General features: G+C 39.5%; 1 long non-coding RNA gene and 1 pseudogene across 1 annotated transcript in view; one reads left to right on the top strand and one right to left on the bottom strand.

Annotated features, from left to right (window-relative positions):
* Positions 1-2,467: 2,467 nt before the first annotated feature.
* LOC139440774 (uncharacterized) overlaps positions 2,468-13,095 on the bottom strand; it is a 34,480-nt gene continuing 23,852 nt past the window's right edge. The window contains exon 3 of the long non-coding RNA XR_011650932.1: positions 2,468-2,738. This is a non-coding gene — a long non-coding RNA (uncharacterized lncRNA). The remainder of the gene's footprint in view (positions 2,739-13,095) is intronic.
* Positions 8,002-10,873, top strand: LOC112318567 (short/branched chain specific acyl-CoA dehydrogenase, mitochondrial pseudogene; annotated as a pseudogene).

Genomic DNA, 13,095 nt, shown 5'->3' on the forward strand with positions numbered 1-13,095 from the left:
CAAATATTCAACTCGTTTTTTTTAAAAAGATTGTATTTATTTATTTATTCTTAGAGTGGGGAATGGAGGGAGATAGAAAGAGAAACATCAATGCATGGTTGCCTCTTCAGCTCCCCCTATTGGGTGCTTGATCTGCAACCCAGGCATGTGCCCTGATTGGGAATTGAACCAATGACCCTTTCGTTCGCAGGCCTGCACTCAATCCACTGAGCCACATCAGCCAGGGTAGTTTTTTTTTTTCTTTTGTATTTACTGTTTTATTACAAGTGTACCAATGGTTCAATTTGCTCCTCTGTATTTTCTGTATTTTAAATTGAACAAGTTTTACTTTTATACTAATAATAAAGAATATTACAATAAGAAAAATACATGCACATGTGAGATTTACATAGTATCAGAAAGAGTTCACAGAGGAAAAAGGATGAAGACTAAGGTGGCTAATAATGCTTCATGAAGGAGGTGGGATTAAAACGGACCCCGAAGAATCAAAATGATGTAGGTTAAGAGGACAGGAAATGGAAAGATCAGTGGAAGGAGAAATGGGATCAGTTAAGAAGGAAATAAGTCAATTTGTCCTAAGTGTTCTCTTTAGGCAAAGGAGAAAACTTAGTGGATGTAGGATCCACATTGTAAAGAGCTTGGAATTAGGATTTAAGGAATTTTATACTTAGAGACAAACGCAAGAACAGACTAGAGTTTTAACTTGCATTTACAAAAGATACAAGTTAGAATGAAATTGGCTCACCTAATCAAGAAATTAACATGTATTTGGGTAGAAAATCATAAGGACAGGTGATAACTCATATTGTTCTATGGTAGTAGACAATTATGATTGGATAACTTTTGGGTTCATTTTGCTAAAAAGAAAAACAAGATGTTTCTGTCTTTTGAGTAAAAAATGACCTTATGTCTTAATCTTGTAATTCAAGGCTTTTAGATATTCCTGTTTTTTAAGGCTTATCTTAGAGTACAAGGCTTTTAGGAGTGTCAGCATTTTTTCATGCAATGGTACAGGATGGGCTTGATTAGTCATTATCGTTAGATAAGATAACAGGTTTTTTTCTTATATCATATAGGCTACAGTGTAAACTCTGAAATACTTGTAGGCTTCAGCAGGGCCACCAGGTAGAGTTGGGTTGACAGCACAGGTTGTGCCCTGGACAATTCTAGGGACGCTCAGTGCACAGTGCCCCCTGAAGTTACACAAGGCAAAATCGGCTCAGTCATACCACAAACCCAGAGGCCAGGCAGGTCACACAATCAGTGAAGATATATGGCCCATCTCAAGGGTTCCAGCTAATTGAAAAGCAAGGTTCAGAACACTGAGGAGTTGTAATAAAACAAAATCGTAGTCTATATCTAGCTTCGAAGCTCCAGTTTGGGACCTTTGCTCCAGATTGTAGAGTCAGTCCATATTTTGAGCAGGGTAATTTTGCATGAAAAAGGTTTGTAAAATAGACTATAGAGAAAAGAGACTAGAAAGAAGACTAGCCAGAAAACTAGCTCAATAACTTAGAGTTGAAGAAACATGGGCCATGGCAATAGGAATGGAAAGGAAAGAATTACAAGGATTCAGCGGTAGATTTAATATTTGATTTAGGATAAAGTCCATTCTGGCGATATCCCACATGAAAGAAAGAGAAGCCAGAATGGTGCACGGATTCGAAATTGGGTCCTTAGGGAAATACTTGCAGGGAAAATATTTATGTTTGAAAAAATTCAGATCTTTTAAAAAATATTTTTAGATTTTGTATGCAAAAAAATTTTATAATATGATATTAAAATCATGTTTTGAAAGATTAATTAATGCTATGGTACTGATAATAATTAAAATATTAAAAAAACAAAGAAGGAGAAGAAAATTGGAAAAACTGTGCAAAAATGCTAAGTGACTATGAGTAATGTGGTTATGAACTATGATAATTCTTTATACCTGTATGTAGTTTCCAAAATTTCTACAATGAATGTGTTAAATTTATAATCAGAAAAAAATTTAAGTCTCTTAACGGACTTTCTTTTTACATGATCCAAAAATTAAATCTAGATTATTTGTTTTTGTGGCATCTATTTCCAACAGCAAATTCCAATACTCTGGCCTTTTGGTGCTGGGAAAATGGCTTCTATCCTAGGGTCCTAGATACAAACTCCAGGAGTTAAATATTTAATGTTTCTCATTAATGTAGATTTGGTTTAGCCATTAATTTCTGATTCAGAAATTAATTTCAAATGTGTTTTTAAAAGACACAGTTATTTTTCACTTTAGCTATTAGCCTTTCTCAAGTTATATTCAAGATTTAAAGCCTATCTGAGCTTTTGCCAAGAACTTAAAGATACAAGGTAATAAGGAATGATAATAGCATCAACAATTAAAATAATATGTTTATAGTTCTTTGAAGTTTAAAGATGGCTTCCACATATGTTTGATGTGAGATTCATTTGACCAGTATGTCATCATGGCAGGATTTTCTTAGTTTTATTTTGTGAAGGAGACATTGAGACTCAGAGAGGTCAAGTCTCTTGCTCAGTGTAACACAGCTACTAAACAGTAAAACCAGAATTCAAATCAAAGTCTTGCACTTCCAAGTACTATCATTTTTTCCACAGATTTGGAATGGGAAACCGTGAAAGCCATGCCTTGCCCACAGGGTCAGAACCTTCTCTGCACTGACAACGGGGCCTGTTAACCTGGGACCTGGTCCAGCTCCAGTCGTCACTGTGGTCCAGCCTGCTCCAGTCCACTGAAACCCAAAACACAACAAAGAATAGAAAGTGATTAAAAAGTCTTTGGTTAAATAAATAAGTAAAAATTTTTTTAAATCCACTTTCTTTACAGCATATTTTGACAGTTTAAACTTTGTACAACGGTTTGCACATAAGTCCTTCCTAAAATGAATGTAAGAGTAAAGGTCTGAGCTAAATAATGGAAATGACTGAAAAATTTAAAGTTTTTACCACAACGAGTCACATTCACCAGCAGAATAATTTCTTATGCATGAATTTCATACTTACTGTAAATGGTTAAAAAGGGAGCACAATTCTCTTGACTAACCTAAAGTCGAACCTCAACAATCAGCTTCAGTTCCACCTTGTTATAACCTTGAAATTAGTTTTCCCTTGATATTTTTTGATATGATCCCATTCGGCAGTTACACCCCCTTGCTGGAAGAATTTCTCCTTGTTCTGTGATCAAGGGTATTCATTTGTCTTAACTGAGGCTCTGTTCGTCATGCAAGCATGATTTTTGCTTTGAACATAGTTTTCATTTGATACATTCTCAGATTGTTCTTCATGCATGCATAGGTTTTTTTGTATGCATTTTTTTTTTCTGCCTGGATAATTAACTTCTCACTGTTTGTGTATTTGTTCGTGCTTTTACGCTAATAACCGCACCGCTTTGTCCAGTAAAGACTTATTGCTGGATAACTTGGATATATTAGCAGATAGGTCCTCTATCACTCTGCTAATCACTCTAAGAGGTAAATTTAAAGAACAGGAACTTGTAAAAATGGTCAGACATGACAGCTTCTCAGAGGAAACAGAATCCATCATTCTGCCCAAAGTTAATCCCCTGTATTATTTATCTATTTCTGCTGATGGGCTCAGGCTCAGTAGATAAATAGGGCTTTGCTTCTTTGCCTAGTACACTTTCAGTCATCTCTAACCAAACCACGCAGATATGAATTACTCCAGCTTAATACAAAATCTGCACATCATTTTTTAAAATCAGCAATACAGCTATGAAACTACCTTGCTTATTTCCATAGTTTTAGTAAAATTTGTGCTCTGGGAATCACGAAAGTAGAAATTTAGATTTTTTTTTCTTACTCAGCCTATTGACAGGGTTCAGGATGTGCCACCCCAAAATATGGCATGTTGGCATATTGAATATATATTAAGCGGAAGTAGTGTGAAAAACAGCAGAAGCAAGAAGGTCACTCTGACCTTACCCTTCTCCCTTGAAACTGGTCATGAAACCCTCATGTCAGAGTGCCCGCCCTATACCCAGAGGAAAGCAGCATCTTTATCTCTAAAGACAAAGGGATGTCAAGCCAAGAAACATCCAAACAAACAGGCCTCGCTAAGTGTCCCCAATTTACAATTACCTCATATTCCTCACCCTATCATATTTCTCTTCAAACTGTCCACTCTTCACCAAACTCAGCATAAACACTCAGTTTTAACTCTTTCTTTGGGTCTTGTGTCTTGTAAAACTTATATGAAATAAATCTGTATGTTTTTCTCCTGCTATCTGTCCCTGTCAGTTTCATTTTTAGACCCTGCCAGGGACCGTAAGAGGGCTGAAGAAAACTTTCTCCTCCCCTACACTGCATAACTATTTGAGACTTAGTTTAAAACCATAAACATTTATTACCTCATGCCATTTCAAGTGGTGAGGAATCTGGGAACACTTAGCTGAGTGTTTGTGGCTCAGGGTATCTCATACTGTTACCGCCAAAATGTCAGCCAGGGCTGCAGTCATCTGAAGGCTAACTGAGCTGGAGGATCTACTTCCAGGCTCTCTCACACGGCTGTCAGCGAGGAGCCCCAGTCCCTCAGCGTGTGTGCCTCTCCATAGTGTTGCTTATGAAATGGCAGTTGGCTTCCCCAGAGTGAATGAGGGGATGGGGGCGGGGGGCTGTGCAAGGAGCACACAAGCCACCAAGATGGAAGCCACAGTGTCTTTTATATCCCGTCTCAGAAGCAACATAGCATCACTTCTGCCATATTCAATCTGATATGCAGACCATCCCTGGTACAACATGGGAGGGGATGACAGAAGTGTGTGAATACCAGGAGCACAGACCACTGGGGCTATCTTGGAGTCTGGCTACCATGCTGCCCTTGAATCTTTCATTATCTTTTCCTATTTCCAGCAATCAGCCTTTTGCTCTTAGACTTTGACTACCTCCTCTTTACTGGTTCTTCCCTATCTTGGTTCTGGATATCCTAAAACTATACTCAGAAGCTTCACTTTTGTACTTTCCTGGGGAAGAAGAAAAAACACAAATCTTTGTAGACTGTAGGTTCTGCTCTAGTTTCCATTCTGTTCCCAAAGCTGAGTCTCCTGAAGGAGAAGCCCATAAACACCTCTACTTCCCCACTTCTCCAGTCCACAATAATTTGACCTGCACCCCAACTTCTCTAATGTAACTATGATCCCCAGCTCACTGTGACATCACAAGGACTTCTTGGTTGAAAATTCCAGTATATTTTTCAGTCCTTAATCTGTACAGATTTCCATGAACCTCTTTTCCCTCTGCTGCTGTGACACCATTCTTTCCTGCCTTTGGTCTTAGCCCTTTAAAGACTGTTTCTCAGTCTCCATTGCTCATCTTCTTCCTTTACCACTCTATAAATGTTGGTATTCTTCACAATTCAACCCTCTCCCCTTTTTTCTTATTATTCTAAAAACTCTCACTTTCTAACTTCTTTTGTACTTGAGGCTTGAGCTACCATCTGTATGTTGTGAACTGCCAAATCTAAATTTCCAAATTAGTTCTCTTTTTTGAGTTCCACTATAATCAACTCCTTGCTTAAGAATGTGAAAGTTCCGGATTTCTGGCCAAGATGGAGGCGTAGGTAGACACACTGTGCCTCTTCACACAACCAAAAGAAGGACAACAACAATCTAAAAACAAAAAACAACTAGAACTGACAGAAAATCGAACTGTATGGAAGTTCAACAACCAAGGAGATAAAGAAGAAACATTCATCCATACTGGTAGGAGGGGCGGATATGGGCAGCCGGGTGGAGAGGACTCGCGGCAAGGTGGTGGCTGGCAGACCCGGTGGCCCCACATTTGAGCACAGATAAACCAGGAGGAACAAAGGGGAAGCAAAACAGACTTCGCAAATCCAGGGCTCCAGCATGGGGAAATAAAGCCTCAAACAAATGAAAACACCTGTAGGGGTTGAGGTGGAAGCGGGAGAAATTCCCAGCCTCACAGGAGAGGTCATTGGAAGAGACCCACAGGGGCCTAGAATGTGCACAAACCACCCACTAAGGAAGCAGCACCAGAAGGGCCCAATTTGACTGTGGGTAGAGGAGGGAGCAACTGAAAACTGGCAAAGAGCGGAGCAAGCAACATTGTTCCCTATCATACCCCTCCCCCACATACTGTCACAGTGTAATGACGAGTGTTACCCCACCCTGGTGAATGCCTAAGGCTCCGCCCCTTTACATCACAGGTGCACCAAGACAACAAAAATGGCCCAAATGAAAGAACATATCAAAGCTCCAGAAAAAATACAACTAAGCAACAAAAAGATAACCAACCTATCAGATGCACAGTTCAAAACACTGGTGATCAGGAAGCTCACAGAACTGGTTGAATTTGTTCGAAAACTAGATGAAAAAATGAAGCCTATGCTAAGAGAAACAAAGGAAAATGTACAGGGAACCAATAGTGATGTGAAGGAAACTGGGACTCAAATCAATGGTGTGGACCAGAAGGAAGAAAGAAACATCCAACCAGAAGAGAATGAAGAAACAAGAATTCAGAAAAATGAGGAGAGGATTAGGAACCTCCAGGACATCTTGAAACGTTCCAACATCCGAATTATAGGGGTGCCAGAAGGAGAAGAGGAAGAACAAAAAATTGAAAACTTATTTGAACAAATAATGGAGAACTTCCCCAGTCTGGCAAAGGAAATAGACTTCCAGGAAATCCAGGAAGCTCAGAGAGTCCCAAAGAAGCTGGACCCAAGGAGGAACACACCAAGGCACATCATCATTACATTACCCAAGATTAAACAGAAGGAGAGAACCTTAGAAGCAGCAAGAGAAAAGGACACAGTTACCTACAAAGGAGTTCCCATAAGACTGTCAGCTGATTTCTCCAAAGAGACCTTACAGGCAAGAAGGGGCTGGAAAGAAGTATTTGAAGTCATGAAAGGCAAGGACTTACATCCAAGATTTCTCTACCCAGCAAAGCTTTCATTTAGAATGGAAGGGCAGATAAAGTGCTTCTCAGATAAGGTCAAGTTAAAGGAGTTCATCATCACCAAGCTCTTATTATGTGAAATGTTAAAGGGATTTGTCTAAGAAAAAGATGAGAACTATGAACAGTAAAAATGATAGCAAACTCACACCTAAAACAAAAACAAAAGCAAACTAAGCAAACAACTAGAACAGGAACAGAACCACAGAAATGGAGATCACATGGAGGATTATCAGCAGGGGAGTGAGAGGGGGAGATGGGGGAAAGATACAGAGAATAAGTAGCATAAATGGTAGGTAGAAAATAGACAGGGGGTGGGTAAGAATAGTATAGGAAATGTAGAAGCCAAAGAACTTATACGTATGACCCATGGACATGAACTATAGGGGGGGGAATGTGGAAGGGAGGGGGTGGGCAGGATGGAGTGGAGTGAAGGGGGGGAAATGGGACAACTGTAATAGCATAATCAATAAAATATATTAAATAATTTTTTTTTAAGAATGTGAAAGTTCCACCAATTTCTCAATTGATAAATGTGCCGGCTCAATTTGAGGGGATCGATTACTTCTGAGAACTTCTGATTGGGAGGAGAAACTTTTTAGAAAAGTATTCTAAAGGGAATCTTACTTCCTAAGTTTTATCTGTTTGGTACAACCTTTAGTGCAGAGACATAATGGAATATAGATACAGCATACATTTCCCTCCCTTCCTAAAAGTGACCAATATGTCCACCAGGCCATTATTTATAGCTTTAGTTCAACATAAAGAAGAACAGAAGGCTCACCTAAAATCAGTTTACGCAGCGAATGATAAATGTAACAGCTGTACCCAGACACCTCATATTCAACTGCTAATCTGTGGCCCACTTCAGATACTTCATTCATGATGGCTGTCCTTCTAGACATAATTGCTCTACTAAGACCAACTTCTTCTTGGAACACTCAGGGTTTCAGACCTAACCTTCTCCTGAACCACTGTTATGAGGCCAAGTTCTAAGAGTCTTGACCCACAGTGAGCTATTAGCATAGACACTGGTCCACATTCTGCACCTCTTACTACTATGGCCGCTCCTGCTGCCGCTACATTTCTACCACATAAATGTGCTGTGAGCAAGAGGTCGTCATCTTCAATAACATCGTAATGCCCAGTCACAGGACCCCAGGCGGCAGCCTGCTGTTTGTGCACATATAAGGTTAGACAGTTTTAACATTTCCATGTTGGTATATGCCCTTCCTCAAGAGCAAAAGCAGATGTCAGGTCAACAGGTATTTCCTCTCACTGAAGCCAGGAATTTTTGCCATTGACATCACTTGGTATTGAGACTGAGCACTCAGAATTTCTCCAAACATTTGACTCTCCAGAGCCTACTTTCTAAGACTGATGAACCTCCTCTGTATTTGAAGCTCATCTAGTCAGAAACTGCCCAGAAACCAGTCAGCAGTGTTACTGCTGCTCTAAGGTTTAAAACTGGTCAGGGACTACAAGAAGAAACTCATGTTTCATCCAGGAAAATACCTAAAATAGAAAAAAATCAGTAGCCTAGGGAAAATGGCAAAATAAAATGAACTTGTTTTGTTTGTTTTTTAAATATTTTATTTATTTATTCTTAGAGAGAGGGGAAAGGAGGGAGAGAGGGAGAGAAACATCAATGTGTGAGAGAAACCTCAATCTCACACACCTCTCACACACACCCAACCAGGGACCGGGCCCACAACCCAGGCATGTGCGCTGACTGTGAATTGAACCAGCGACCTTTCACTTTGCAGGACAACACCCAACGAACTGAACTACACCGGTCAGGGTTAAAGTTTTAGATAGGAAGATAATTGGAATCATATGTCCTGAGAAAATGCCATGTCTAACAAACTTAATGCTTGCTCATTATTTATTGCAATTTAAATAGGCAGAGAGGAAGGAAGGAAGGGAGAGAGAGTGGGAGGAAGGAAAAGAGGGATAGAGGGAAGGAAGGAAGGAAAGAGGGGAAAGAGAAAAAGGAAACCTTCTTATCAAGAAATCAATGACAAAGGTACAGGGCTTGTTTGTGAGATACCCTGAAACTGTATTTTCAAGTTAGCCAACATTCCTTCATCTCATAGTGCCATTTATTACTCATTATTGGCATTCCTTAGATTTATGGCTGAGATTCTATACTAATCTGTATGTATTTTTGTAATGTTGAGAATGCCTTACAGACTCTTTGTAATTAAGACATAATTCTGATGCTTTACCATAAAAATTGTCTGTAGCTGCATGTAATCTTAATGTTCTAATATTAACGGGGAAGAAGGCACACAACATTTCTAATAGTATCTCTGGTTCCAGGACAAGCCAGGAATATTCTGATCTTGATAGCCGTCCAAACAAAAACTGGATAGTACTGCTTTGCCAGCGTACCAGAAGCCCACAGTAATAAAATAAGCTACCAGGCCACCTGGCCTGCAGCACCTACTGAGGGAGCTGCTGTGAGGCAGCATGCTGCTAAGAAGAATCTCCCTAACTTGCCTGTCTTCTTGAAGCCTCCTGCTTGTGTCCTAAAATCTTCCCAGCCAGAAGCTCTGCTCAGTACAACAAACAATGGGCTACCCTGGGCCCCATGGCAAACACTTAGAGATGAGGAGAGAATAATGAAAACCACAGTCAACAAATTGCTCCTTTGGTTTCAACAATGGCTGAAAATTCAAAAATGGAGAAATCAGTAATACAAGGATTATTCCAACAAGAGTGATGACTGTTGAAACTGACACAAAATAGGGAGGAACAGGAGTTCATTTTCTCTTCCCCCTGTCCTAGTGACAGAAGACTTAGCCTAAGCTGATGTACCTGCGGCTTTGTTAATGTGACACCCAGAGTTAGAGGGCTGATTAGAAAACATGGAACAGAAGAACAAAAGGCTACCTATCTGACCCAGCTAGCCACAGAAAAAACAGGAAGTCTTTGCCTGCCAGAGGGTAGAGCAGGTAGCCATTCATTTGCTTTAAATATCAGAGCTGATAATAAAGGAAACCCGCTGTCAGTGGATCAAAGATGTGGATCAGCAATGCTAAGGACACATAGTTCTTCCTGGTGATGGTGAAAGTAGACCCTACCATGGGGTATACAGGAATTACCTGCTTCTTAGCAGATCGTGATACTGAAAGCCTGCGTATAGGAAAAGCAGAAAACAAATTGGGAATCAGAGCTTCTTCCACCTGCCCACTAACATTCGAAAATGTCAAGGTTCCAGAAGCTAATATCCTGGGGCAAATTGGACGTGGCTATAGGTATGCCACAGGGAGCCTTTAATGAAGGTGGAATAGGAATTGCTGCACAGAGGCTGGGAGTGGCTCAAGGATGTTTTGGCTACACTCCTCCATTTATTAAAGAAAGGTTACAAAAGAATATTTGATTTTCAGGGGTTCCAACACCAAGTGGCAGATAGCCGCCCAGCTAGATTACTAACATAAAAAACCGCTAGGCTTTTATTATTTTTTAAGATTTTATTCATTTCTTTTTTTAGAGAGAAAGGAAGGGAGGGAGAAAGAAAGGACGAGAAACGTTGATGTGAGAGAGAAACATTGATTGGTTGCCTCTTTGTACACATCCTGACTGGGGAATGAATCTGCAACCCAGGCATGTGCCCTTGACTGGGAATCCAAATGGCGGCCTTTCACTTTGTGGAATGACGCCTAACCAACTGCGCCACACAGGTCAGGGCTTTTCGAAGCTGGAAGGCCATTCATAAAAGCAGCATCAATGGCCAAATACTATGCATCAGAGATTCCAGGACTAACAACTAGTTAGTATATCAAGTGGATGGGAGGCATAGGATTGGTTATACCAAAGATTACCCTGTGGAAAAGTACTTCTGAGATGCAAAGATTAGTACAATATATGAAGGAGAGTCAAATATTCAGCTGAACACTATTGCAAAGAACATCAATGCAGAATACTGATGTCTGCGGGAGAGGGACCACTCCCAGACACTGGTGCAAAATTTTAAACTCTTGCGCCTTTTGGGCAAAGTAAGCCACCAGAGTTTTAAAGTACTTTATTTAAGTCCTTAGTTATGGACCTTGGAGTGTACCTTTTCTATTTTATCTTCAGGTCTGCTTAACTTAGATACAGAAAATCATTTTAAAAAACATCCACATTTTCTTGAAAACTGATTTAAAATTTTTTTTTATTGATTTGAGATTGAGAGAGGAAGGGGGGACAGGGAGGGGGAGAGGGAGAGAGAGAGAGAGAGAGAGAGAGAGAGAGAAAGAGGTGCGTCAATTTATTGTTCTACTTTATTGTGAATTCATTGATCACTTCTTCCATGTGACCTGACTAGAGGTCAAACCCCTAACCTTGGAATATCAGGACAATGCTCTTAGAAACTAATCTGCCTAGTCAGGGCTTAAAAAATGATTTTTTAAAAGTTCTATAGGTATTATTTTAGCTTCAGGGTATACAGGAGTTTCACTTTACCAGCCCTTGGAGTATTACTGACAGAAATGACTACTTTTTTAAAGTATATTTTATTGATTACAGTATTACAGTTGTCTCTTTTTTCTCCCCTTTTTTCTCCCCTTTATTCCCCTACGCCCTGTACCCCTCCCCTCCCGACACCAGCATTCCCCTCCCTTAATTCATGTCCATGGGTCATACATATAAATTCTTTGGTTTCTCCATTTCCTATCCTATTCTTAACTTCCCCCAGTCTATTTTATACCTACCATTTATGCTTCTTATTCCCTGTACCTTTTCCCCCACTTCTCTCTCTTCCTGCCCATTGATAACCCTCCATGCGATCTCTATTTCTCTGATTATGTTCCTGTTCTAATTGTTTGCTTAGTTTGTTTTTATTTTTCAGTTCAGTTGTTGATAGTTAGGAGTTCGTTGTCAGTTTACTGTTCATAGTCTTGATCTTCTTTTTCTTAGGTAAGTCCCTTTAACATTTCATATAATAAGGGCTTGGTGGTGATGAACTCCTTTAACTTGACCTTATCTGAGAAGCACTTTATCTGCCCTCCCATTCTAAATGATAGCTTTGCTGGACCGAGTAATCTTGGATTTAGGTCCTTGCCTTTCATAACTTAGAATACTTCTTTCCAGGGCCTTTTTGCCTGCAAGGTTTCTTTTGATAAATCAGCTGACAGTCTTATGGGAACTCCTTTGTAGGTAACTGTCCTTTTCTCTTGCTGCTTTTAAGATTCTTTCCTTATCTTTCATCGTGGGTAATGTAATTATGATGTTCCTTGGTGTGTACTTGTTTGGGTCCAACTTCTTTGGGACTCTGAGCTTCCTGGACTTCCTGGAAGTCTATTTCCTTTGCCAGATTGGGGAAGTTCTCCTTCATTGTTTGTTCAAATAAGTTTTCAATTTATTGCTCTTCCTCTTCTCCTTCTGACACTCTTATGACTCGGACGTTGGAGCGCTTAAAGATGTCCTGGAGGTTCCTAAGCCTCTCCTCATTTTTTTGGATTCTTGTTTCTTCATTCTTTTCTGGTTGGATGTTTCTTTCCTCTTTCTGCTCCAAATTGTTGATCTGAGTCTCGGTTTCCTTCCCTTCACTGTTGGTTCCCTGTATATATATTTTTATTTCACTTTGCATAGCCTTCACTTTTTCCTCTATTTTGTGACCATACTCAACCAGAAATGGCTATTTTTATATTCCTATTTGATCTTCATTTTGTGATATCAGTAAGAGGAATGTTTATAGTATAGCTGGCACTTCTATAAGATAGATAGATTAAAATATAAGCTGCTAAACTAGGTAGAAACTGATAAAATTTTCTGTAGAAAAATCTAAAAGTTCTATTTCTAAATACCTGAGAATGGTGGAGAATAAGTGTATAACTTCATAGGACATACAACTGAAGAAAACATTATTTTAACAAAGTAAAGCAACATAATTTGCTATAACTGACCTGTGTAAAAGATGCATTTCATGATAGTTTCAGTGATCATTTTAAAAACAAATCTCTGCATTAGTTTTAAGTGTAAAGCTTAAATAACTCTGTTAATAATCAAAACATATTCAACATTATAATATTTACCCTATCATGTACTATTTTTCAACAGTACAGTTTCTCTCTGTATTAAATTGAATACTGTCAGAAGGAGGAGAAGGAAGAAGAGGAGGAGGAGGAGGAAGAGGAAGAGGAGGAGGAGGAAGAGGAAGAGGAGGAAG

The sequence above is a fragment of the Desmodus rotundus genome, chromosome 3 (assembly GCF_022682495.2).
Source record: "Desmodus rotundus isolate HL8 chromosome 3, HLdesRot8A.1, whole genome shotgun sequence".
Classification (NCBI taxonomy): domain Eukaryota; kingdom Metazoa; phylum Chordata; class Mammalia; order Chiroptera; family Phyllostomidae; genus Desmodus; species Desmodus rotundus.